General features: G+C 51.4%; 1 protein-coding gene and 1 pseudogene across 2 annotated transcripts in view; one reads left to right on the forward strand and one right to left on the reverse strand.

Moving 5' to 3' along the window:
• LOC119895510 (UPF0606 protein KIAA1549-like) overlaps positions 1-25774 on the forward strand; it is a 252782-nt gene that overhangs the window by 153670 nt on the left and 73338 nt on the right. The window lies entirely within an intron of this gene.
• Positions 1889-25073, reverse strand: LOC119895532 (annotated as a pseudogene).

A 25774-nucleotide genomic window follows, 5' to 3' on the forward strand; every position in this document is an offset into this window, starting at 1 on the left:
CCTTTAAACAAGGTTAACCTGGAGCTGGAGACCACCTTTAGACAAGGTTCACCTGGAGCCCACCTTTAAACAAGGTTCACCTGGAGCTGGAGACCACCTTTAGACAAGGTTCACCTGTATCTCACCTGGAGCTGGAGACCACCTTTAGACAAGGTTCACCTGGAGCTGGAGACCACCTTTAAACAAGGTTCACCTGTATCTCACCTGGAGCTGGAGACCACCTTTAAACAAGGTTCACCTGGAGCTGGAGACCACCTTTAAACAAGGTTCACCTGGAGCTGGAACCCACCTTTAAACAAGGTTCACCTGGAGCTGGAACCCACCTTTAAACAAGGTTCACCTGGAGCTGGAACCCACCTTTAGACAAGGTTCACCTGGAGCTGGAACCCACCTTTAGACAAGGTTCACCTGGAGCTGGAACCCACCTTTAGACAAGGTTCACCTGGAGCTGGAACCCACCTTTAGACAAGGTTCACCTGGAGCAGGAGACCACCTTTAGACAAGGTTCACCTGGAGCTGGAACCCACCTTTAGACAAGGTTCACCTGTATCTCACCTGGAGCTGGAACCCACCTTTAGACAAGGTTCACCTGTATCTCACCTGGAGCTGGAACCCACCTTTAGACAAGGTTCACCTGTATCTCACCTGGAGCTGGAACCCACCTTTGGACAAGGTTCACCTGTATCTCACCTGGAGCTGGAGACCACCTTTAGACAAGTTTCACCTGGAGCTGGAGACCACCTTTAGACAAGGTTCACCTGTATCTCACCTGGAGCTGAAGACCACCTTCAGACAAGGTTCACCTGTATCTCACCTGGAGCTGGAGACCACCTTTAAACAAGGTTCACCTGGAGCTGGAGATCACCTTTAAACAAGGTTCACCTGGAGCTGGAGACCACCTTTAGACAAGGTTCACCTGTATCTCACCTGGAGCTGGAGACCACCTTTAAACAAGGTTCACCTGTATCTCACCTGGAGCTGGAGACCACCTTTAAACAAGGTTCACCTGTATCTCACCTGGAGCTGGAGACCACCTTTAAACAAGGTTCACCTGTATCTCACCTGGAGCTGGAACCCACCTTTGGACAAGGTTCACTTGTATCTCACCTGGAGCTGGAGACCACCTTTAGACAAGTTTCACCTGGAGCTGGAACCCACCTTTAGACAAGGTTCACCTGTATCTCACCTGGAGCTGGAACCCACCTTTGGACAAGGTTCACCTGTATCTCACCTGGAGCTGGAGACCACCTTTAGACAAGTTTCACCTGGAGCTGGAACCCACCTTTAGACAAGTTTCACCTGGAGCTGGAACCCACCTTTAGACAAGTTTCACCTGGAGCTGGAGACCACCTTTAGACAAGGTTCACCTGTATCTCACCTGGAGCTGGAGACCACCTTTAAACAAGGTTCACCTAGAGCTGGAGACCACCTTTAAACAAGGTTCACCTAGAGCTGGAGACCACCTTTAAACAAGGTTCACCTGGAGCTGGAGACCACCTTTAAACAAGGTTCACCTGGAGCTGGAGACCACCTTTAGACAAGGTTCACCTGTATCTCACCTGGAGCTGGAGACCACCTTTAGACAAGGTTCACCTGTATCTCACCTGGAGCTGGAGACCACCTTTAGACAAGGTTCACCTGGATCTCACCTGGAGCTGGAGACCACCATTAGATAGAGCTCAGCCAAGTCCAGTTGGCCTTGACTTTAACCTTCGTTGCATAACTATGACCTGGATGACTTCAGACACCTTTAGATGGAGCTCACCTGGAGCCGTACGTCCACAGTGTCAGAGTCTGCTGCAGGTGCTCAGAAAGGTGCTGACAGCTGATTGGTTCTCCTGCACGCCTCCTACAGACACACCCAGAACGAAACAGCGAGGCAGACATGTTTGTTGTTTCAGTTGTTTTTTATTGTTTACAACAAGGCTACATCACCAATGATGTCATGGTGTCAGTCTCTCCGTCTCATTACCCAGAGTTCACTCTGTCTCACTTTGTGGAAAAACAACTAAAATTCAACCAAAGTTAAAAAGGTCAAAGGTGACGCCAAATCCTCCATCACTCAGCCTCTACAGGCAGCCGCTCGGCCAAGAGCATCATGGGAAATTTTTGGCTCTTTGTATGGCACGGACAAAAAACATCACGACCAAAGTCCCAAAAATAAATCTTCTCTTAAAAACTGTTGACCAGGCACGTCCTACGATTGATTACTGATGAAGATCCAACAGGACTGATCCGCATCAGCTCACTTAGTGAACTCCTCCCAGTCCTGACCCCGCCCACCTGCTGGACCCGACCCCGCCCACCTGACACCTGCTGCAGGTGAGGTCAGGTGAGGTTAGGGGTCGGGTTGGAGGACTCAGTCTGTCCAAGTCCTCACTCTGTCAGTCCTTCAGAGCGATTCGTCCTGTTTCACATTCAAAGTCCCTCCTCTTCATCATCTTCATCTCGTCCCTTTGGATCCTCGTCTGCAGTCGCAGCTTTTTGCCGTCACCTCTGAATGTTGGACAACAAAAGATTTAACCTGAAAGAGAGAAAGAGCGGAGGGTGACCTCAGAGCGTTACCTGCCGTCCAGTCAAACACCTGAGTGTCCAGGGGAGTCAGAGCGGACAGTCAAACACCTGAGTGTCCAGGGGAGTCAGAGCAGTCAGTCAAACACCTGAGTGTCCAGGGGAGTCAGAGCTGACAGTCAAACACCTGAGTGTCCAGGGGAGTCAGAGCTGACAGTCAAACACCTGAGTGTCCAGGTGAGTCAGAGCGGACAGTCAAACACCTGAGTGTCCAGGGGAGTCAGAGCGGACAGTCAAACACCTGAGTGTCCAGGGGAGTCAGAGCAGACAGTCAAACACCTGAGTGTCCAGGGGAGTCAGAGCAGACAGTCAAACACCTGAGTGTCCAGCGGACAGTCAAACACCTGAGTGTCCAGGGGAGTCAGAGCAGACAGTCAAACACCTGAGTGTCCAGGTGAGTCAGAGCAGACAGTCAAACACCTGAGTGTCCAGGGGAGTCAGAGCAGACAGTCAAACACCTGAGTGTCCAGGTGAGTCAGAGCGGACAGTCAAACACCTGAGTGTCCAGGTGAGTCAGAGCGGACAGTCAAACACCTGAGTGTCCAGGTGAGTCAGAGCTGACAGTCAAACACCTGAGTGTCCAGGTGAGTCAGAGCTGACAGTCAAACACCTGAGTGTCCAGGTGAGTCAGAGCGGACAGTCAAACACCTGAGTGTCCAGGTGAGTCAGAGCGGACAGTCAAACACCTGAGTGTCCAGGGGAGTCAGAGCGGACAGTCAAACACCTGAGTGTCCAGGTGAGTCAGAGCGGACAGTCAAACACCTGAGTGTCCAGGGGAGTCAGAGCGGACAGTCAAACACCTGAGTGTCCAGGTGAGTCAGAGCTGACAGTCAAACACCTGAGTGTCCAGCGGACAGTCAAACACCTGAGTGTCCAGGGGAGTCAGAGCGGACAGTCAAACACCTGAGTGTCCAGGTGAGTCAGAGCTGACAGTCAAACACCTGAGTGTCCAGCGGACAGTCAAACACCTGAGTGTCCAGGGGAGTCAGAGCAGACAGTCAAACACCTGAGTGTCCAGGGGAGTCAGAGCGGACAGTCAAACACCTGAGTGTCCAGGTGAGTCAGAGCTGACAGTCAAACACCTGAGTGTCCAGGTGAGTCAGAGCTGACAGTCAAACACCTGAGTGTCCAGGTGAGTCAGAGCTGACAGTCAAACACCTGAGTGTCCAGGTGAGTCAGAGCGGACAGTCAAACACCTGAGTGTCCAGGTGAGTCAGAGCTGACAGTCAAACACCTGAGTGTCCAGGGGAGTCAGAGCAGACAGTCAAACACCTGAGTGTCCAGGTGAGTCAGAGCAGACAGTCAAACACCTGAGTGTCCAGGTGAGTCAGAGCAGACAGTCAAACACCTGAGTGTCCAGGTGAGTCAGAGCTGACAGTCAAACACCTGAGTGTCCAGCGGACAGTCAAACACCTGAGTGTCCAGGGGAGTCAGAGCAGACAGTCAAACACCTGAGTGTCCAGGGGAGTCAGAGCAGACAGTCAAACACCTGAGTGTCCAGGTGAGTCAGAGCAGACAGTCAAACACCTGAGTGTCCAGGGGAGTCAGAGCAGACAGTCAAACACCTGAGTGTCCAGGGGAGTCAGAGCAGACAGTCAAACACCTGAGTGTCCAGGTGAGTCAGAGCAGACAGTCAAACACCTGAGTGTCCAGGTGAGTCAGAGCAGACAGTCAAACACCTGAGTGTCCAGGGGAGTCAGAGCGGACAGTCAAACACCTGAGTGTCCAGGTGAGTCAGAGCTGACAGTCAAACACCTGAGTGTCCAGGTGAGTCAGAGCGGACAGTCAAACACCTGAGTGTCCAGGTGAGTCAGAGCTGACAGTCAAACACCTGAGTGTCCAGGTGAGTCAGAGCTGACAGTCAAACACCTGAGTGTCCAGGTGAGTCAGAGCGGACAGTCAAACACCTGAGTGTCCAGGTGAGTCAGAGCGGACAGTCAAACACCTGAGTGTCCAGGGGAGTCAGAGCGGACAGTCAAACACCTGAGTGTCCAGGGGAGTCAGAGCGGACAGTCAAACACCTGAGTGTCCAGGTGAGTCAGAGCTGACAGTCAAACACCTGAGTGTCCAGCGGACAGTCAAACACCTGAGTGTCCAGGGGAGTCAGAGCGGACAGTCAAACACCTGAGTGTCCAGGTGAGTCAGAGCGGACAGTCAAACACCTGAGTGTCCAGCGGACAGTCAAACACCTGAGTGTCCAGGGGAGTCAGAGCAGACAGTCAAACACCTGAGTGTCCAGGGGAGTCAGAGCGGACAGTCAAACACCTGAGTGTCCAGGTGAGTCAGAGCGGACAGTCAAACACCTGAGTGTCCAGGTGAGTCAGAGCTGACAGTCAAACACCTGAGTGTCCAGGTGAGTCAGAGCGGACAGTCAAACACCTGAGTGTCCAGGTGAGTCAGAGCTGACAGTCAAACACCTGAGTGTCCAGGTGAGTCAGAGCTGACAGTCAAACACCTGAGTGTCCAGCGGACAGTCAAACACCTGAGTGTCCAGGGGAGTCAGAGCAGACAGTCAAACACCTGAGTGTCCAGGGGAGTCAGAGCAGACAGTCAAACACCTGAGTGTCCAGGGGAGTCAGAGCGGACAGTCAAACACCTGAGTGTCCAGGGGAGTCAGAGCAGACAGTCAAACACCTGAGTGTCCAGGTGAGTCAGAGCAGACAGTCAAACACCTGAGTGTCCAGGTGAGTCAGAGCAGACAGTCAAACACCTGAGTGTCCAGGGGAGTCAGAGCAGACAGTCAAACACCTGAGTGTCCAGGGGAGTCAGAGCAGACAGTCAAACACCTGAGTGTCCAGGTGAGTCAGAGCAGACAGGTGAGTGTTACCTGGTGTCGTGTGAAGGTCGCAGCTATCGGAACAGTCTGGTGAACTCTCTGATGGCCCAGCACACCTGTTTACACTCCTCAGCGCTGCGGACAGGAAACAAGCATTAATACAGGTGATCTACCTGCAGGTGGCGCTGTGCTCATTATGCAGCAGGTGGAGGTGTTTCTACCTGAACAGTGATTTAGCGCTCAGAGTGTGAGGAGCCACTAAAAGATCAAACTGCTGTAATTAATAGACGTAATACATGATGTTCTAGCTCCTCCTCCAGGTGGTGGACTGATGTAGACTGAGTCAGTCACATCACAGGACCGTAAACATGATTATAGTAACCTCTCAGGCTGGACCGGTCCAGCTAGAATCAGCTGTACTTAGGGTTCTGGTGAACTCAGGTGAGTTCCTCAGAGCTCAGGTGAACTCTCTGCGTTCCACGCCAGTCTGAACACGCCTCAGGCTACTGAGACGACCAATCAGCACGTCTGTGGCTTTTTATCTGCTGTGAAATCCTGGACTTCAGTTCCTGCTCCTAAATCCTGATCCACCTGAGACTCTGGTCCACACAGACACCAGATACTGGTTCCTGTCTTTGGATCAGCACATTAAAGATGTCACCAGATCCAGAGTGTCACTAGAGAAGCTCTTCCTGTCCTCAGAGTCTCTGATCCTTTCTGAGTACAGACTGCAGACTCTGTTTCACTTCCTGGTTCTAACTAAATCTACATCAGTCCAGAGACTTGATCAGCAACCTGCAGGAGGAACCAGAATATTATGAATCCAGTTCCAGCAGGTTCATGTCTGTGGTTTCATTAAGTTCTTCTCTCTCTACACGCTGTTTCATTCACTGTGCTTTCAGACCAAACGCGAATTTTCGACGCTTTCCTCGTGTGAGTACATTCGCTGCGGTGTTCACACACAAGTTCAACGATAGCTGGAATAAAGTTCCATACACATGTTTCTGAACTCACCAGGTAGTTCAACCTCCTCGCTTTCTTTTCTCCCAGCAATGTCCAGTTTTGTCCGGTTTTTATACAAATATGAAGTAGCGTCAAACGACACCAAGACCACTGGAACCGGATGTGCACGGAAGCTGCTGAGAAGCTCGAGTGAAGATAAATCAACGCTGTAATCATAAAAACTAAAGTAAAAAGCTAATTTAATAAAAAGCAGTTTACTCCGAGCTCCTCCCTCGAGCAAACGGCGTAGTTGCGAGCAAAATCCAGTCCGACCACGGGTGTTTAATTGTCCGAAGCTGGAGCGCTTGAAAATATTCAACTCCCGCGAATTCCTTCGCGTTGCCTTTGCGTCACTGGCCCCGCCCCCTTCGCATGATTGGGATTTTGCACTTTAAAATAAAAGGGCCTGCCGTTCCACTGCCTGAACGGGTTCTCCTCCCTGCGGTGTTCTGCTGCAGCAACTTAACCCCAGCTTCACATTTAAGACTTCCTGCTTGAGGAGGTGTGAGGCGCCAACACGAGACAAGGAGACGCACGACTAAAAAAGGGCAGGAGCAGTCTCATCGGCCCCTGTGAGCGGCCCCTGTACTGCTGATGTAAATGTCTATCTTTGAAATGGAATCTGGTGGCAGGTGCGCTGCAGGTGTCTCACCTGGTGACCTGTTTGTGGAAGTCAGTCAGCTGTTTGTGAGTGACGGTCACGGCTCCTCCTGACGTCTCCTTGGGTAAACCTTTCAGAGCGTTTTCTAACCAGCGACAGAACGTCTGAAACAGAAGACATCAGAGCCTGAGGGACGTCAGGAGACACACCTGAGCAGGTGTTACCGCTGCACTCTCGGGTACTCACGGGTCTGTCGAACACCATCACCTCCCACAGCACCTCGGCCACGTCGGGCAGCGTGTACGGCGGCAGACAGAAACAACACGAGTGCATCAGCTGAGTGACCAGCTGCTGGCCGTGCTGCTCCATGGCCTGACCAATCAGCTGCTTGCGCACCTCAAAGTCCTCCTCGTGCTGCAGAGAGAGGACGATGTTAGAGTAAGGACAACGTCAGAGAGGATGACGAGCATTACAGGACAACGGTAGAGAGGGGACAGTGTTAGAACGGACGAGCGTCAGAGAGGACAAGTGTCAGAGAGAGGACGACGTTAGAAAGGACGAGATCAGAGAGGACAGCGTTAGAAAGGACGGCGTCAAAGAGGACAGCGTTACAGAGACGACAGCGTTAGAAAGGACGGCGTTACAGAGACGACAGCGTTAGAAAGGACGGCGTCAAAGAGGACAGCGTTACAGAGACGACAGCGTTAGAAAGGACGGCGTCAAAGAGGACAGCGTTACAGAGACGAGAGTGTTAGAAAGGACGGCGTCAAAGAGGACGGCGTTACAGAGACGACAGCGTTAGAAAGGACGGCGTCAAAGAGGACGGCGTTACAGAGACGACAGCGTTAGAAAGGACGGCGTCAAAGAGGACGGCGTTACAGAGACGACAGCGTTAGAACGGACGGCGTTACAGAGACGACAGCGTTAGAAAGGACGGCGTGAAAGAGGACAGCGTTACAGAGACGACAGCGTTAGAAAGGACGGCGTGAAAGAGGACAGCGTTAGAACGGACGGCGTTAGAAAGGACGGCGTGAAAGAGGACAGCGTTACAGAGACGACAGCGTTAGAAAGGACGGCGTGAAAGAGACGACAGCGTTAGAAAGGACGGCGTTACAAAGAGGACAGCGTTACAGAGACGACAGCGTTAGAAAGGACGGCGTTACAAAGAGGACAGCGTTACAGAGACGACAGCGTTAGAAAGGACGGCGTGAAAGAGGACAGCGTTACAGAGACGACAGCGTTAGAAAGGACGGCGTGAAAGAAGACAGCGTTACAGAGACGACAGCGTTAGAAAGGACGGCGTGAAAGAGGACAGTGTTACAGAGACGACAGCGTTAGAAAGGACGGCGTGAAAGAGACGACAGCGTTAGAAAGGACGGCGTTACAAAGAGGACAGCGTTACAGAGACGACAGCGTTAGAAAGGACGGCGTGAAAGAGGACAGCGTTACAGAGACGACAGCGTTAGAAAGGACGGCGTGAAAGAAGACAGCGTTACAGAGACGACGACGTTAGAAAGGACGGCGTGAAAGAGGACAGCGTTACAGAGACGACAGCGTTAGAAAGGACGGCGTGAAAGAAGACAGCGTTACAGAGACGACAGCGTTAGAAAGGACGGCGTGAAAGAGGACAGTGTTACAGAGACGACAGCGTTAGAAAGGACGGCGTGAAAGAGACGACAGCGTTAGAAAGGACGGCGTTACAAAGAGGACAGCGTTACAGAGACGACAGCGTTAGAAAGGACGGCGTGAAAGAGGACAGCGTTACAGAGACGACAGCGTTAGAAAGGACGGCGTGAAAGAGGACAGCGTTACAGAGACGACAGCGTTAGAAAGGACGGCGTGAAAGAGGACAGCGTTACAGAGACGACAGCGTTAGAAAGGACGGCGTGAAAGAAGACAGCGTTACAGAGACGACAGCGTTAGAAAGGACGGCGTGAAAGAAGACAGCGTTACAGAGACGACAGCGTTAGAAAGGACGGCGTGAAAGAGGAAAGCGTTACAGAGACGACAGCGTTAGAAAGGACGGCGTGAAAGAGGACAGCGTTACAGAGACGACAGCGTTAGAAAGGACGGCGTGAAAGAGGACAGCGTTACAGAGACGACAGCGTTAGAAAGGACGGCGTGAAAGAGGAAAGCGTTACAGAGACGACAGCGTTAGAAAGGACGGCGTGAAAGAGGACAGCGTTACAGAGACGACAGCGTTAGAAAGGACGGCGTGAAAGAGGACAGCGTTACAGAGACGACAGCGTTAGAAAGGACGGCGTGAAAGAGGACAGCGTTACAGAGACGACAGCGTTAGAAAGGACGGCGTGAAAGAGGACAGCGTTACAGAGACGACAGCGTTAGAAAGGACGGCGTGAAAGAGGACAGCGTTACAGAGACGACAGCGTTAGAAAGGACGGCGTGAAAGAGGACAGCGTTACAGAGACGACAGCGTTAGAAAGGACGGCGTGAAAGAGGAAAGCGTTACAGAGATGACAGCGTTAGAAAGGACGGCGTGAAAGAGGAAAGCGTTACAGAGATGACAGCGTTAGAAAGGACGGCGTGAAAGAGGACAGCGTTACAGAGATGACAGCGTTAGAAAGGACGGCGTGAAAGAGGACAGCGTTACAGAGACGACAGCGTTAGAAAGGACGGCGTGAAAGAGGAAAGCGTTACAGAGATGACAGCGTTAGAAAGGACGGCGTTACAAAGAGGACAGCGTTACAGAGACGACAGCGTTAGAAAGGACGGCGTCAAAGAGGACAGCGTTACAGAGACGACAGCGTTAGAAAGGACGGCGTGAAAGAGGACAGCGTTACAGAGACGACGGCGTTAGGAAGGACGGCGTTAGAGAGGACAGCGTTACAGAGACGACGGCGTTAGAGAGGACGGCATAAGACCAAAAGCGAAGTGAGCATTGTGAGCAGTGCCAAACTAAAATGTTTATATTTCTGCTTCACGCTGCTCAAAACATTACCCACAATGCAGCCCTGCACTTCACGTGTTTACACAATGCTTCAGCTCGTCCTCCTGAAGGACACGTGCACCCTGCGCTGCTGTACATGTGATAGACGAGCGAGTCTAACATCGAGTGTTCAAACCCCCAACCTTCATTATTCTCTATCGAGCAGAGTCCTTCTGGTCCCGTTTAGAGGACACAGAGGACAGTTTCCCTGCAAAACATCTAAATGTCATTATTTTGGCCGACATTGTGATACTATTGTGTTGAAAAGCATATTTAAATGGTTCTGGTGCGACTGATTCGCACCGATCACAGATCTTTTCTTCAGTCTGTAGAAGACGACTCTCTGCAGCACCACTTTCATTTCAAATGTTCTTCACACATTCAGCCTTCAAGAGTTTCTGCTCCTGCTGTGATTTGAAAATACGATTTCAGCCCTACTGACTGATTGCTATCCAACTTTACACCACGGATCCTTCCACTGGGAAAATATTTTAACACTGGGCTGTTGATCTGCTGCACTGACTCTTTCTGTCTTTGATCCTCTGTGTGCGTCGTCTATGGTAGAGCTGACGATAAAGTTGACCCGCAGATTGGACCAGTGGTCTGGGGCTGTATTGATAAAGCCGACGTCACGATCGGATCGTCCCGTCAGCGCAGGTTTAATCTGTGACTCACGTCGTTGGCGACTCCGGTGTGGATGAGGTCTCGGACAAACTTCATGACGCTGCAGTTGGCGTCCCGGTGGTCCAATGAGGTGGCGGCGATGGCGCACTGGATGATGTGAACGATGATGCTGCTGCTGAGTAAAGTGACGGGACTCCTCTGGACGAACCTGAACGGAGACGAGGAGACGTCAGGTCCTGAATCACACCTGAGCAGGAAAAAGTCGGATGAACCTGCACTCACCTGGTGGCCAGTCTGAACAGGTCGTCCACCGTGTCGGGGTGATTCCTCAAACCGTTGGGCTGCTCCAACAGCTGGAAGGTCGGCATACACAGAGCCTGGAGGAAGAGGGAGGAGCTCATCATCATCATCACCTGTCAGAGTCTGTTTCACCTGAGCCAGCCCTCCTTTTAATCAGAACTGTGCGTCTTCATCAAGTATTGGCACTGGGACGGGTTGTATTGCACGTTCTGAACAGGTTGTACGCGAGTTTCCCCGGCGGACAGGCCAGTTTATGTGTTGTACAGGTGCGAGTTTCCCTGGCGGACAGGCCAGTTTATGTGTTGTACAGGTGCGAGTTTATCTGGCGGACAGGCCAGTTTATGTGTTGTACAGGTGCGAGTTTCCCCGGCGGACAGGCCAGTTTATGTGTTGTACAGGTGCGAGTTTATCTGGCGGACAGGCCAGTTTATGTGTTGTACAGGTGCGAGTTTATCTGGCGGACAGGCCAGTTTATGTGTTGTACAGGTGCGAGTTTATCTGGCGGACAGGCCAGTTTATGTGTTGTACAGGTGCGAGTTTATCTGGCGGACAGGCCAGTTTATGTGTTGTACAGGTGCGAGTTTCCCCGGCGGACAGGCCAGTTTATGTGTTGTACAGGTGCGAGTTTCCCCGGCGGACAGGCCAGTTTATGTGTTGTACAGGTGCGAGTTTATCTGGCGGACAGGTAATTTTATGTGTTGTACAGGTGCGAGTTTATCTGGCGGACAGGCCAGTTTATGTGTTGTACAGGTGCGAGTTTATCTGGCGGACAGGTAATTTTATGTGTTGTACAGGTGCGAGTTTATCTGGCGGACAGGTAATTTTATGTGTTGTACAGGTGCGAGTTTATCTGGCGGACAGGCCAGTTTATGTGTTGTACAGGTGCGAGTTTATCTGGCGGACAGGTAATTTTATGTGTTGTACAGGTGCGAGTTTATCTGGCGGACAGGTAATTTTATGTGTTGTACAGGTGCGAGTTTATCTGGCGGACAGGCCAGTTTATGTGTTGTACAGGTGCGAGTTTATCTGGCGGACAGGCCAGTTTATGTGTTGTACAGGTGCGAGTTTCCCCGGCGGACAGGCCAGTTTATGTGTTGTACAGGTGCGAGTTTATCTGGCGGACAGGCCAGTTTATGTGTTGTACAGGTGCGAGTTTATCTGGCGGACAGGCCAGTTTATGTGTTGTACAGGTGCGAGTTATCTGGCGGACAGGCCAGTTTATGTGTTGTACAGGTGCGAGTTTCCCGGCGGACAGGCCAGTTTATGTGTTGTACAGGTGCGAGTTTCCCCGGCGGACAGGCCAGTTTATGTGTTGTACAGGTGCGAGTTTATCTGGCGGACAGGCCAGTTTATGTGTTGTACAGGTGCGAGTTTATCTGGCGGACAGGCCAGTTTATGTGTTGTACAGGTGCGAGTTTATCTGGCGGACAGGCCAGTTTATGTGTTGTACAGGTGCGAGTTTATCTGGCGGACAGGCCAGTTTATGTGTTGTACAGGTGCGAGTTTATCTGGCGGACAGGCCAGTTTATGTGTTGTACAGGTGCGAGTTTATCTGGCGGACAGGTAATTTTATGTGTTGTACAGGTGCGAGTTTCCCCGGCGGACAGGCCAGTTTATGTGTTGTACAGGTGCGAGTTTATCTGGCGGACAGGTAATTTTATGTGTTGTACAGGAGCGAGTTTATCTGGCGGACAGGCCAGTTTATGTGTTGTACAGGTGCGAGTTTATCTGGCGGACAGGTAATTTTATGTGTTGTACAGGTGCGAGTTTCCCCGGCGGACAGGCCAGTTTATGTGTTGTACAGGTGCGAGTTTATCTGGCGGACAGGTAATTTTGTGTTGTACAGGTGCGAGTTTATCTGGCGGACAGGTAATTTTATGTGTTGTACAGGTGCGAGTTTATCTGGCGGACAGGTAATTTTATGTGTTGTACAGGTGCGAGTTTATCTGGCGGACAGGCCAGTTTATGTGTTGTACAGGTGCGAGTTTATCTGGCGGACAGGTAATTTTATGTGTTGTACAGGTGCGAGTTTATCTGGCGGACAGGCCAGTTTATGTGTTGTACAGGTGCGAGTTTATCTGGCGGACAGGTAATTTTATGTGTTGTACAGGTGCGAGTTTATCTGGCGGACAGGCCAGTTTATGTGTTGTACAGGTGCGAGTTTATCTGGCGGACAGGTAATTTTATGTGTTGTACAGGTGCGAGTTTCCCCGGCGGACAGGCCAGTTTATGTGTTGTACAGGTGCGAGTTTATCTGGCGGACAGGCCAGTTTATGTGTTGTACAGGTGCGAGTTTATCTGGCGGACAGGTAATTTTATGTGTTGTACAGGTGCGAGTTTATCTGGCGGACAGGCCAGTTTATGTGTTGTACAGGTGCGAGTTTATCTGGCGGACAGGCCAGTTTATGTGTTGTACAGGTGCGAGTTTATCTGGCGGACAGGTAATTTTATGTGTTGTACAGGTGCGAGTTTCCCCGGCGGACAGGCCAGTTTATGTGTTGTACAGGTGCGAGTTTATCTGGCGGACAGGCCAGTTTATGTGTTGTACAGGTGCGAGTTTATCTGGCGGACAGGTGAGTTTATGTGTTGTACAGGTGCGAGTTTATCTGGCGGACAGGTGAGTTTATGTGTTGTACAGGTGCGAGTTTATCTGGCGGACAGGCCAGTTTATGTGTTGTACAGGTGCGAGTTTATCTGGCGGACAGGTGAGTTTATGTGTTGTACAGGTGCGAGTTTATCTGGCGGACAGGCCAGTTATGTGTTGTACAGGTGCGAGTTTATCTGGCGGACAGGCCAGTTTATGTGTTGTACAGGTGCGAGTTTATCTGGCGGACAGGTAATTTTATGTGTTGTACAGGTGCGAGTTTATCTGGCGGACAGGCCAGTTTATGTGTTGTACAGGTGCGAGTTTATCTGGCGGACAGGCCAGTTTATGTGTTGTACAGGTGCGAGTTTATCTGGCGGACAGGTAATTTTATGTGTTGTACAGGTGCGAGTTTCCCCGGCGGACAGGCCAGTTATGTGTTGTACAGGTGCGAGTTTATCTGGCGGACAGGCCAGTTTATGTGTTGTACAGGTGCGAGTTTATCTGGCGGACAGGTGAGTTTATGTGTTGTACAGGTGCGAGTTTATCTGGCGGACAGGTGAGTTTATGTGTTGTACAGGTGCGAGTTTATCTGGCGGACAGGCCAGTTTATGTGTTGTACAGGTGCGAGTTTATCTGGCGGACAGGTGAGTTTATGTGTTGTACAGGTGCGAGTTTATCTGGCGGACAGGCCAGTTTATGTGTTGTACAGGTGCGAGTTTATCTGGCGGACAGGTGAGTTTATGTGTTGTACAGGTGCGAGTTTATCTGGCGGACAGGCCAGTTTATGTGTTGTACAGGTGCGAGTTTATCTGGCGGACAGGCCAGTTTATGTGTTGTACAGGTGCGAGTTTATCTGGCGGACAGGTAATTTTATGTGTTGTACAGGTGCGAGTTTCCCCGGCGGACAGGCCAGTTTATGTGTTGTACAGGTGCGAGTTTATCTGGCGGACAGGCCAGTTTATGTGTTGTACAGGTGCGAGTTTATCTGGCGGACAGGTAATTTTATGTGTTGTACAGGTGCGAGTTTATCTGGCGGACAGGCCAGTTTATGTGTTGTACAGGTGCGAGTTTATCTGGCGGACAGGTGAGTTTATGTGTTGTACAGGTGCGAGTTTATCTGGCGGACAGGCCAGTTTATGTGTTGTACAGGTGCGAGTTTCCCTGGCGGACAGGTAATTTTATGTGTTGTACAGGTGTGAGTTTACCTGTAACATGTCGAGCAGCCCCTGTCTGCAGCCCTCCTCCATGCCATATTCGTCCACCAGGATGCTTCCCAGGTACAGAAAGCAGGAGTGTGGATACACCTGGTACACACTCACCATCTGATGACAGCAAACAGCCAATCAGGAGATCAGTCAACAGGTAGACAAAAGATTATGTGTTCTTTAAACTCCAGGTGGAGGTGTGAACTAATGGAGGAGACGTGAAAGATCGGTAAGACTTTAGCAGCACTGATTGATCACAAAATCAAGTCAGTGCTGTTCATTAAAAAATAGGAAAATAAACTGCGGGCTGAAGGATCCTCAGAAACAGCACAGGTAACAAGTACAGGTGTGTCTCACCTGAGTGACGAGCGGCTGCAAGAGGGAGGCGGAGCCTTTCCCGACACATCGTACAGCAAACCTGAGACACCGACAGCATCGCTCCACAATCCGGTTATCAGCCTGATGAGTGTTCAGGGTCTCCGACAACACGGGCCAGATCTACAGGTGAGTCAGACAGGCGAGGTATATAAACTACTTCAAATCCCATCTACAGGCGAGGTATATAAACTACTTCAAATCCCATCTACAGGCGAGGTATATAAACTACTTCAAATCCCATCTACAGGCGAGGTATATAACTACTTCAAATCCCATCTACAGGCGAGGTATATAAACTACTTCAAATCCCATCTACAGGCGAGGTATATAAACTACTTCAAATCCCATCTACAGGCGAGGTATATAAACTACTTCAAATCCCATCTACAGGCGAGGTATATAAACTACTTCAAATCCATCTACAGGCGAGATATAAACTACTTCAAATCCCATCTACAGGCGAGATATATAAACTACTTCAAATCCCATCTACAGGCGAGGTATATAAACTACTTCAAATCCCATCTACAGGCGAGGTATATAAACTACTTCAAATCCCATCTACAGGCGAGGTATATAAACTACTTCAAATCCCATCTACAGGCGAGATATATAAACTACTTCAAATCCCATCTACAGGCGAGATATATAAACTACTTCAAATCCCATCTACAGGCGAGGTATATAAACTACTTCAAATCCCATCTACAGGCGAGGTATATAAACTACTTCAAATCCCATCTACAGGCGAGATATATAAAACTACTTCAAATCCCATCTACAGGCGAGGTATATAAACTACTTCAAATCCCATCTACAGGCGAGGTATATAAACTACTTCAAATCCCATCTACAGGCGAGGTATATAAACTACTTCAAATCCCATCTACAGGCGAGGTATATAAACTACTTCAAATCCCATCTACAGGCGAGATATATAAAACTACTTCAAATCCCATCTACAGGCGAGATATATAAACTACTTCAAATCCCATCTACAGGCGAGGTATATAAAACTACTTCAAATCCCATCTACAGGCGAGGTATATAAAACTACTTCAAATCCCATCTACAGGCGAGATATATAAACTACTTCAAATCCCATCTACAGGCGAGGTATATAAACTACTTCAAATCCCATCTACAGGCGAGGTATATAAACTACTTCAAATCCCATCTACAGGCGAGGTATATAAACTACTTCAAATCCCATCTACAGGCGAGGTATATAAACTACTTCAAATCCCATCTACAGGCGAGGTATATAAACTACTTCAAATCCCATCTACAGGCGAGGTATATAAACTACTTCAAATCCCATCTACAGGCGAGATATATAAACTACTTCAAATCCCATCTACAGGCGAGGTATATAAACTACTTCAAATCCCATCTACAGGCGAGGTATATAAACTACTTCAAATCCCATCTACAGGCGAGGTATATAAACTACTTCAAATCCCATCTACAGGCGAGGTATATAAACTACTTCTACAGGTGAATCATACAGGACACATTAAGTCACGTGACACAGGTAAAACTTAACAACAACATATCTGATGGGATCTACAGGTAGGTCACATGACTATTTATTAATGAAATACTTGTGTGTGTGAATATTGAAATGAGTGCTCCAGGTAAAAGTCAGGCGAGCTCAGGTGTTTACCTCCTGGATGACTTTCTGACAGGGGTGGGTCTGTCCGTTCTCCACGATGGGGTTTGTGTGCCTGAAGGAAGAACAAACAAAAGGCTTCACTGTCTGCTGCTTCCTAATCCACATCAAGTTTGAATAATATTTGGCTACAGGTAAATCCACAGGTAGACGCACCTGAAGATAACAGCCAGCCTGTCGAGCCAGACGGTGGGATCAGCTGATTTCCCGTTTGTAGATTCAGTCAGAAGCTGAAAGAGAAAACTCTGGTTGTAGTTTCAAGATCATTTGATTCAGAGCTGCGGTCACACATGTCAGACCACTCACCTTCTTTAGAGCCAACACCTGAACCGCACAGAGGTCGCTCAGACACTCTGCGATCTTCTCCAGGGGAAGACGAGCCAGCACCAGAGCCGTACCTGTCCAGGTAAACAACAACCAACAAATCAATGTACGGGCCATCAGGCCACGGCGGTGCTCAGGTATCAGCTGAGGAGTTGAGCAGGTGGAGCCAGGTGCACCCCTGAACGCTAGAACAGGCGTCCTACCTTTGAGCAGTCCCACGGCGGCCTCGGTGGACAGGGCGAAGGAGTCGAGGGCGCGAGCGATGTCCAGCAGACCCTGGAAGTGCTGAGCCATGTGATCTCTGCACACCGAGCAGATGTTGTGGATCGCCTTCGCTGCTGCAGACGCCAGAGGTTTCTCTCTGAGACCTTTCATCAGGTAGTTTAACACCGGGTCTGACAGGAAGAGGAAACACAGAGTCAGGGTTTAACAAAATAAAAGCTCCACCTCAGAGAGTACAGACAGTACAGTTAGCAAGTCTGTCTGAGAACCTGGTCTCAGAGTGCACCACTAAAAGAACTGCAGTATTCTGAGCCGCCACTCTCGTAAGGCTTCTACTTTCTCTGGAAACTACAAGAACAACAGTGTGATGCATGCTGGGTCCTCGTGCATCAGCTGTCTCTGAGCCCCACGCTGAAACAGCCTCAGACAGAGCGAGCCGTGACCCGGATCACTGCAGCTAACGGCTAACCGGCTCCGTCTGCTCTCGACCAGCTGGAGCAGGAACAGGAAGGAGGCGGAGCCACCACCTGCATTGTGTCGCTGCGACTTCTCAAACTCGTACCGAGGAATCTGGGGTTCCTGTCCACGACCTCGCTCATCTCCCCCACCAGCTCGATGCTCGTGTAACGGACCGCCATGTGGACGCTCTCTGGGAGTAAAACCACCTGCTGTAAGACCTCCGACAGGGTGGGGTTGTTCTCTCTGGAAGACAAAGGGTACCAGAGGAGACAGTCACAGTCTGCTACACATCTCAGACCTGGTCCTGGACCAGAGACTCTCTTCAGATACTTACGGGTCAACACTCTTCGCGATTGCAGCCATGATGAAGAGAACAGCCTCCGTCACCTCCCAGGAAGGGTTCCCTTCTTTAACGTAGAGTACAGCTGAGAACAAACAGGAAGAGGAGCAGCTGCTTTCATATCGGTGGACTAAGACCTGCAGTAAGAACCCTTTCCTGCCCGCTTGTGGATCAGTTACCTGAGAGAAGCACTCCATGGACCCAACGAGGAATATGACGTCTTTAACGAGGTCAGAGACTCTCATCCTGAACTCCCCAAAGTCATCCGTGTCCTCGGGGATCCCCTCCTGTCGGGAAAAAAACCCACTTTATTTTGAAGGTCTGGATTAATCACGAGGAGGACTGTGTAGACCGGAGCAGAGGACTCACGTGGTCTGGGTCGAGCTGACAGTGCCGGGCCAAGCAGTGCAGCAGTCTCTGGATGTACGGTCTGAAGACGGCGTGAAGAGCGGCGTCATTTATTTTATAGAGATGTTCTCCGAGACGGTACCAGAAGTTAAAGGAGATCTCCACAACCTGGACCAGAACACAGACCAGAACGTGAAGACCGGGATTATGTAGACATCCTCAGAGACCGGGACACAGAGGACCTGGTACTGGACCTACCTCGTACTGCGGGTGTCCTGCACAGATCAGCAGCAGCTCCAGTGTCCTCAGGTCCCCCATACCCTGACCCGGGGTCCGGACCGTCGTCTCTAAAAAGGTCTCGCAGAGCTCGGTGAAGATCCTGCAGTAGTTCAGCACTCTGGGAACAAACGGTAAACAGAGACGTGAGCGACGGCGCCGACCCAACACCAACACACAATCGGGAGCAGGTTCCGGTCTCCTCACTTGTCCAGGTCCTCTCGGGCCACGGCCATGTGATAGGCCGTCTCCAGCGTCAGGACGCCCTGGAAGAGCTGCAGGGCCAGCGCCATGTTGGTGTCCACGTTCTCTATGGCGTAGAGCGCCGAGCAGACGCAGTCCGACACCGCCTCGTGGAGGTTGGTGGAGGTTTCCCCTCTGCTGTGGAGACAGAAGAACATGACGGGGGACATCAGGAAACTTCAGCGGACAGAACGGGCCGTCCCGATGGGTCCACGTGTGAAAGCAGCTCACCAGGACTTGGAAGAGGACCATGAGGAGTGGTTACTGGCCATGAAGTTACTGTCCAGGATTCCCAGGTTGAACAGCTGCCCAGGCAGCGAAACACCTTGATGAACATCTTCTCGTCGTCCCGCTCTCCACGCACGTGGTCTGAAACGCAAAGACAACGATCAGACAGGGACAGGACCACTGGCACAGAAGGGACCACAGTCTGTCTGGTTACTGACATCACTTTAACAGACTTCTGTAAACCAGGTGTTCACACAGAGAAGCTGCTCCATCAGGACAAAGACTGGAGACTAAAACCTGAACAGCAGAGAAGCTGAGACCACATCACGAAGACAGACTCACTGAGGGGACAAGAGGGGCCAGGAGGAGACAAGAGGGGCCAAGTGGAGACAAGAGAGGAGACAAGAGGGGCCAGGTGGAGACAAGAGAGACCAGGAGGAGACAAGAGGGGCCAAGTGGAGACAAGAGAGGAGACAAGAGGGGAGACAAGAGGGGCCAGGAGGAGACAAGAGAGGAGACAAGAAGGGCCAAGTGGAGACAAGAGGGGCCAGGTGGAGACAAGAGAGGAGACAAGAGGGGCCAAGTGGAGACAAGAGAGGAGACAAGAGGGGCCAGGTGGAGACAAGAGAGACCAGGAGGAGACAAGAGGGGCCAGGTGGAGCCAAGAGAGGAGACAAGAGGGGCCAGGTGGAGCCAAGAGGAGACAAGAGGGGCCAGGTGGAGACAAGAGAGGAGACAAGAGGGGCCAGGTGGAGACAAGAGAGGAGACAAGAGGGGCCAGGTGGAGACAAGAGGGGCCAGGTGGAGACAAGAGGGGCCAGGTGGAGACAAGAGAGCAGACAAGAGGGGCCAAGTGGAGACAAGAGAGCAGACAAGAGGGGCCAAGTGGAGACAAGAGAGCAGACAAGAGGGGCCAAGTGGAGACAAGAGAGCAGACAAGAGGGGCCAAGTGGAGACAAGAGAGCAGACAAGAGGGGCCAAGTGGAGACAAGAGAGCAGACAAGAGGGGCCAAGTGGAGACAAGAGAGCAGACAAGAGGGGCCAAGTGGAGACAAGAGAGCAGACAAGAGGGGCCAAGTGGAGACAAGAGAGGAGACAAGAGGGGCCAGGTGGAGACAAGAGGGGCCAGGAGGAGACAAGAGGGGCCAGGTGGAGACAAGAGGGGCCAGGTGGAGACAAGAGGGGCCAAGTGGAGACAAGAGGGGCCAGGTGGAGACAAGAGGGGCCAAGTGGAGACAAGAGAGGAGACAAGAGGGACCAGGAGGAGACAAGAGGGGCCAGGTGGAGACAAGAGGGGCCAGGTGGAGACAAGAGGGGCCAGGTGGAGACAAGAGGGGAGACAAGAGGGGAGACAAGAGGGGAGACAAGAGGGGCCAGGTGGAGACAAGAGGGGCCAGGTGGAGACAAGAGGAGACAGGTGGAGACAAGAGGGGAGACAAGAGGGGCCAGGTGGAGACAAGAGGGGCCAAGAGGAGACAAGAGGGGCCAGGAGGGGAAAGCTGGGGGGACAGGAGGAGACAGGTAGAGACAGGTGGAGACAAGAGAGGAGACAAGAGGGGCCAGGTGGAGACAAGAGAGGAGACAAGAGGGGCCAGGTGGAGACAAGAGAGGAGACAAGAGGGGCCAGGTGGAGACAAGAGAGGAGACAGGTGGAGACAAGAGGGGCCAAGAGGAGACAGGTGGGGCCAGGAGGGGAAAGCTGGGGGGACAGGAGGAGACAGGTAGAGACAGGTGGGGACAAGAGAGGAGTCAAGAAGGACCAGGTGGAGACAAGAGAGGAGACAAGAGGGGCCAGGTGGAGACAAGAGAGGAGACAAGAGGGGCCAGGTGGAGACAAGAGAGGAGACAAGAGGGGCCAGGTGGAGACAAGAGAGGAGACAGGTGGAGACAAGAGGGGCCAAGAGGAGACAGGTGGGGCCAGGAGGGGAAAGCTGGGGGGACAGGAGGAGACAGGTAGAGACAGGTGGGGACAGACCAGCAGCGTGACGACTGTGCTGGAGTAATACGCCAGGTCCTCGATGATCTCTGTCCTGCGATTTGCTCCGATCCGTAGAGATCGGCTGTGGACCTCCTCGGGCAGCACGGTGAGAATCTCTATGAGGAAGGGCATCGAGCTGATGTCGTTGTTGTACCTGAGAGGGGGCGGAGACACGGACAGGTGAGAAACTGACAGACAGCTCAAAGGTCAAAAGGTGTTGAACAGGGCTCACCTGAGCGCCAGTCAGAGGCTCTTCCTCCGTCTACACTGAACGACTCACCTGCTTCCTGCTGGCTGATCCGGGGGCCACATTTGTAGTTTCTGTCTACAGTCAACACTCTGTGTGAGAAAGGTTCAGGTGGTTGTGTGAATTCTTACTTTTCTATGAGCGTGTGAACACATCCTTTCCACGACGCCATCTGCAGGGCGAGGTCAGCGATCGCTAACGCCAGCTGAGGAGCGGGAGGGAGAAGAGAAAGGGTTAAAGTTCACAGCAGGGTCAGGTGGTTTCAGGAGGGTCAGGTGGTTTCAGGAGGGTCAGGTTTCTTCCGCTGTGTTAAAAACAGCAGCTGACAGTTTGCTTCTGTCGACACGAGGAAGTGATGCAGTCGGCTGTCGACACTCGTCAGGTTGCGAAACATTACAACACAAGTTCTCAGAGAACGCTAGTCTAGTCTCTGCTCACCAACCGGCCCCCGCAGGCCCCCACAGTACAACCGTTTCACTGCATACGCCCCAAAAACACAGATACACCCGAACTCTGGGGGGACCGGCTCAGGTTCTGGCTCCCGGCTGGTGTGTCCCTGCAGAGGTAAAGGGTTAATCAGACATGGTACCTGAGTGACGATGATGGGCGACAGGTCTTTGAGGTTCTGGATGTGGGTCAGCAGCGAGTCTCGCAGTGCATTGTGGGTCTCCGGCGGCAGCTCGTAGAACGACGTTTGGATCTTCATCTTCATCGTCTGAGCGGCAAAATAACACGACTCCACATCCTGTTTGAGCTGCAGCAGCTGGTCCGAGATCTCCCAGGCGTACATCTGCGGGACAGGAAGTGATGTCACTACACACCTGAGACGGCTTTGTTTTATAGGCTGTATTCGAAACCGCCTACTGTACTAGTAGTACGTACTGATTTGGCCCAAATGTAGTATACAAACAAAAGCAAAATCTGCGTACTGATTCGGGAAAAATCTGCAGTACGCATCGGACCAGTCTACCTCGCAGACTGTGGCCCATGATGCAAAGCGCAGGAACTGTAGCAACAACCTGTCTGTTGCGTAGAGGACGACAACAACAGAACTTATTTTACCATTTTCATCCGCTGTGTCATCACTAAATCCACTTCTAACAAGTTTGGAGGCGAGAAATCAACTGTACATTTTAAATATCGGCAGTTTTAGGGAAATTGTTGGTGAATCGAGAACATGCTCGAACGTTCGTCCCCTGGTCCGCACGCCAGCTCACGGAGCCCCCTGGTCCGCACGCCAGCTCACGGAGCCCCCTGGTCCGCACGCCAGCTCACGGAGCCCCCTGGTCCGCACGCCAGCTCACGGAGCCCCCTGGTCCGCACGCCAGCTCACGGAGCTCATAGCCACACAGAGCGCTGCAGCCAACGCAGCAGACGAGTCCAGCAACAACGTGAGAGTACAGCCCCGCAGCTGTGGGACGGTTTACTGTCCGCTGTTATTCCGTCTTTACAGTCTGAGTAACATTTTAACTTAAATCAAGAGGCTCGTGATGGACGGCTCGTGTAACGTAGAAGCACTCTGGTTTGAAAGGGGACTTCATTATTCTAAACAGACGTTGTTAGGGCAACGTCACAGTGGTGGTTACAGTACTTGCTTTTTATATAATTATATTTACGCACCAACACACCGAAGCAGACAGCTGCTTCAGCTCAGCCGCAGCCACATAAGATTGTTTTTAAAGAATACGTTTATATTCCTCTTATTGTCAGAGTTGAAAACAGGAAACTAACAAAGCCATGCTGCAAAATACAGGCCGCAGCACACAGTACACACTGCGTGCTGCGGTTGCCGGTAGTAAGCGGTTCTGAATACAGAGTCTATATATTTTTATGTTTAGGGCGTTTGGTGTTCCGGTTCTGCCGGTCCGTCCGGGGACCTCTGAATCCTCCTGTGTTGGATCTCTGTCCTTCAGGGACGATCAGCTGGTTTGACAGTCTGTCGCTGATCCCCGTGTGGACATGGTGTCAGCTGATCCCGATCCTGGTTCTGGTTGTCGTACTACTGCTGCAAACTCTTTTGGAAAGTCCTTTGTGCTTCTGGGTTTTAACAGCCAGGACCGGACTCACTTCAGCCAAGCCCCCCAACAGCTCTCTGAGGTCCAGATGAGTCCAGATCTACATCTGTCACAGAGACATACAAAGACGCACCCCAACAGGAAGTCACACTGGACTGTGAATCAGTTCGCCGCCACGCGTTCGCCTCGTTACTAACGAAGCTGTGAGCTGCAGCTACAACCAGCAGGACCAGGACCTGCGGGACCGGGACCTGAGCAGCCCTGGTTATTCTTCTTGTAAACATGACCTCTCACATTTACCTTGACCTTTTTAGGGGCCCCGTCCCTCAGGTTGGAACCACTGTGGGACAGGATGTTGTTGTTAAAGGAGACCTGGACCGCCTGAGACCAGCAGGCCTCAGATCATCATTAGAGGCAGAAATGTTCCTGAATACGAAGCTCAGGCTCTAATCTAAGTCCTGGACTCTGGTCCTATCAGGATCTCTAAGGAGACTGAATCGAGCCTTGATCCCAAACAACACAGCAGAGACCTGGACTCTGAGATACTGGTCTAAAGCCATCTGTCAGGACTAGCAACCAGAGTCCCAGAGGCGACGCTCACCTGTGCAGGTACGGCCCCACAATCCCCTGTCAGGACCAGAATCTGCTGAACCAGATCCATGAGGCTGATGACAGAAACAGACCTGAGGTCCAGGTGATCTGATCTACGCCAGACTGCGAGTCTGATCAAAACCCTGACCCCGAGTCCTGGTCTGAGTTTGTGCCACGCCCTGATCGTAAACAGGCTCGGTGAGCTCAGACGCTCTTCCACAACACAGAGTGACGTCAGACGCTCGGAGCGCACCTGTACCTGCGCGATCACGCGGGCCTCCGCTGCTCCCGCACACGCGCGTGATAAACTTTGACTGCTGTGATGAAATGTTCCGGTGAAGCTCCGACATTTGTGACTCCAGCTGAAACGGACTCTCACGCCGTCGGTGGCGGTTTGAGGCCTGTTTCAGCAGGAACACCTGGTCCAGGTCTCACAAACACCCTCACCAAGAGTTGACACTGCAGCAGCTCCTGTGGCCATGCTAACATGCTAACACGGCTAGCAGTATGCAGCAGACCCGGGCCTGCGCAAACCCTCAGAGACCAGAACACAGAATCTCCTCCCGCCGTTGAAACTCTTCGGACTGAAACACATGATCCAGTCGGAACCGCCGGTACCGGCTGCCAGCGGGCCGCTAACGAAGCTAAACAGCAGCTAACTCTCCGTGTTTTGATCCATTCATTTAGCTAGCTTAGCTTAGCTGTGATGCTAACGGCAGCCTGCAGCTGCTCTGAGACTGCGCAGTTCAGTTCACCGGGCCTTTACTGGACCCGTGAGACGGTAGAACCGGGTCAGACCGCCCGCATTAGAACCACCTAGCACCCCCGCGGCCCCCACGCCGCCGGTCCCCCCGCTCCGGTCCCCCGGCCTCTCCCATTTTCTTACCGATCTCTGGAGCTCTCCGAGCCACACCGAGGCTCGCTCCTTCCCGGTCGGGTCCGGGTCGTGGTACAGGGCCTGGACCGCCTGGTAGACCAGGGCCAGGCTCGGCTTGCCCCCCTCCATAGCTCAGGTCAGAAGCAGGGATGAGATAAGGCAGAAAGTTAACCAACACGGCGGATCTGAACGAGTCCTAAACGGTCTGTGTGTCGACCGCCATCTCGCACAAGCTTCCCGCGTGCAACCACGATCCTCTCCCGGCAGGAAACACGGGCACGAACATTAGTTCCGCTCTGTCATGATGGGAGGACCTCATTCAGGAAGAAGAACACAGAACTCATGTACAAATACACGGAACTCCGTTCAGAATACTTTGAATTTAACCTGTGTTCATGTACAAATACACAGAACTCCGTTCAGAATACTTTGAATTTAACCTGTGTTCATGTACAAATACACGGAACTCCGTTCAGAATACTTTGAATTTAACCTGTGTTCATGTACAAATACACGGAACTCCGTTCAGAATACTTTGAATTTAACCTGTGTTCATGTACAAATACACGGAACTCCGTTCAGAATACTTTGAATTTAACCTGTGTTCGTGTACAAATACACAGAACTCATGTACAAATACACAGAACTCCTTTAAAAATACTTTGAATTTAACCTGTGTTCGTGTACAAATACACAGAACTCATGTACAAATACACGGAACTCCGTTCAGAATACTTTGAATTTAACCTGTGTTCATGTACAAATACACGGAACTCCGTTCAGAATACTTTGAATTTAACCTGTGTTCGTGTACAAATACACAGAACTCATGTACAAATACACAGAACTCCTTTAAAAATACTTTGAATTTAACCTGTGTTCGTGTACAAATACACAGAACTCATGTACAAATACACGGAACTCCGTTCAGAATACTTTGAATTTAACCTGTGTTCATGTACA

Source organism: Micropterus salmoides, unplaced genomic scaffold, assembly GCF_014851395.1.
Source record: "Micropterus salmoides isolate LMB-PRFRI ecotype aquatic unplaced genomic scaffold, ASM1485139v1 Ms_hic_scaffold_9, whole genome shotgun sequence".
Classification (NCBI taxonomy): Eukaryota; Metazoa; Chordata; class Actinopteri; order Centrarchiformes; family Centrarchidae; genus Micropterus; species Micropterus salmoides.